This window comes from Gekko japonicus, unplaced genomic scaffold, assembly GCF_001447785.1.
Source record: "Gekko japonicus isolate JY-2015 unplaced genomic scaffold, Gekko_japonicus_V1.1 scaffold561, whole genome shotgun sequence".
Lineage (NCBI taxonomy): Eukaryota > Metazoa > Chordata > Lepidosauria > Squamata > Gekkonidae > Gekko > Gekko japonicus.
The window spans coordinates 984506-986823 of NW_015162496.1; positions in this window are offsets into that span (position 1 = coordinate 984506).

Consider the following 2318-nt stretch of genomic DNA (forward strand, 5'->3'; position numbering starts at 1 on the left):
ATGCTCTTTTTCAAGAACAGCTCTTATCAGAACTATGGCTTGCCCAAGGTCATACAGCCAGGTGCAAGTGGAGGAGTGGGGGAATCAAACCCGGCTCTCCCAGGTTAGAGTCCGCGCACTTAACCACACCACACAAAAGAAGAAGAGGAGGAGGAGGAGGAGGAGGAGATTGGATTTATACCCCGTCCTTCAGTACCCAAAGGAGCCTCAGAGCGGCTTACAAACTCCTTTCCCTTCCCCTTCCCACAACAGACACCCTGTGAGGCTGAGAGAGCTCTTGACAGAAACTGCTCTTTTTCAAGGACAGCTCTTATCAGAACTGTGGCTTGCCCAAGGTCATCCAGCCAGGTGCAAGTGGAGGAGTGGGGAATCAAACCCGGTTCTCCCAGATTAGATTCTGTGCACTTAACCACTACGCCAAGGCTACACTGCACCAAGTCCGCGCACTTAACCACTCCACTCCACTGGAGGCTGCAGCCATAAGGGCAGGTTTGTCAGCCTCCAGGTGGGGCCTGGGATTTGCAACCGACCTACAGGCAGCAGAGACCCTGTCGTCCCCCTGGCGAACAAGGCAGCTTTGGAAGGTGGACCAGGTGGCCTTCCACTGCGCTCAGGTCCCTCCGCTCCCCAGACCTCACTCTTCCTAGGCCCACCCCCCAAATCTCCAGGAGCTTCCCCACCAGGAGTTGGCAACTCTACAGGCAGGTCCCCGGGCGTCTCCTGCCAGCTCTCCTTCCAGTCGCCACAGCCGGGTCCCTTCCCCCCTCCGGGGGGGGGGGGGGCTTTCCACGTCGGTGGGCTTCTCTCCTTCCCTCCGCTCACAGGCCGACTGCTTCTCTTCCCGCTTCTCACAAGCCCCCTGCGCCCTCTAGCGGGCATTCACTGAACAGCTCCTCCCAGACCCCTCCACAGGAACCACAGAGGTGGGCGTGGAGGATCCCAGGCGAGGCAGACCAGCCCTTTCACACCTACGGGGGACGTTCCTGGTGGGCTGCTGCCCCAGAGAGCCACTGGGGGCCAAGGAATCATTCCCCAAAATGCGGGGGGGGGGAGCCCAAGGTGTATAAGTAGAAGAAGAAGAGATTGGATTTATAACCCCTCAGAGCGGCTCACAAACTCCTTTCCCTTCCCCTCCCCACAACAGACACCCTGTGAGGTGGGTGGGGCTGAGAGAGCTCTTGACAGAAACTGCTCTTTTTCAAGGACAGCTGTGCCAGAGCTTGTGACTGACCCAAGGTCACATTAGCAGCTGCAAGTGGAGGAGTGGGGAATCAAACCCAGTTCTCCCAGATTAGAGTCCGCGCACTTAACCACGACACCAAACTGGTGCATGACTCTCTCCACCGTATCAGGGAAGAAAGGTGAGCTCAAACGAATTTTGCTTTGGAGAAGCCGAGCTCCGTGGCACCATCTGTGGTCCAGCAGAGACCCAGGAGGCGTGGAAGGTTAGGCAGAGGAGCTCTGAGCCTCAGCCAGAACAAAACGTACTGTGCTGTGCTCATCCCATGTGTGTGTGGGGGGGGAAGGGGGCCAAAGGATTCCAAAGTCAACCATGAATTTTTTTAAAAAACAACCCCAGAGATTGCTTTCAGCACGCCACCAACAAGAAGCCTGCAAGATGAGACCTCTGGTAGGCGTCAAGGCCCCAGGTGCCTTTTGCTGAGAGAAGAGCCAAAGCGATCCTCGCCGAGACACGGAGTGCTGCTGGGCCCAGCCTCGGGTAGCACACATGCCTCCAGAGCACTGCAACACTGCAAGGCACCCTGGGAGGTCACTGCTTGAGGCAACCTCAGAGGGTGGCGGCTGCACTCACGCCTGCAGATGACAGACGAAGCAAAGGCTCACCACCGTAACAGGGTCAGTGGTGACGATGGCACTTTCTACCACCACTACGGAAGGATAATGTTGAAGACGAACTCATCCTAGCCTAGCGCAGTGGGTAAAATCTGATTCGTCCCACATAAATTGTTTGGTGGCTGCTACACTTTGGGGTGCTTTGTCATTGGTCTTTGGATCCTGGTATTCTCAAGCACATGTTCTCAGAAGCACGGCCTACTAAGTAGAAAGGATCTGACGCCGTCGTGAGTTTAGGACTGCAACCCAAGCCGTGTTCAATTTACAGAACTGCTGGGCGGTGGGAGCAGAGTGGCTAACAGGATAAGTTATAGGACCAGTGTTCCCTCTAAGCAGAGTGTGAGCTAGCTCACAGTTCTTTAGCCTCCAGCTCACACATTTTTGTCTCCGCTCAGGAGGATGGCTCCGAAGCAAACTAATTTATGCAGGAGCCAAACCGCCCACTCACAACTTCAATGCCAGTC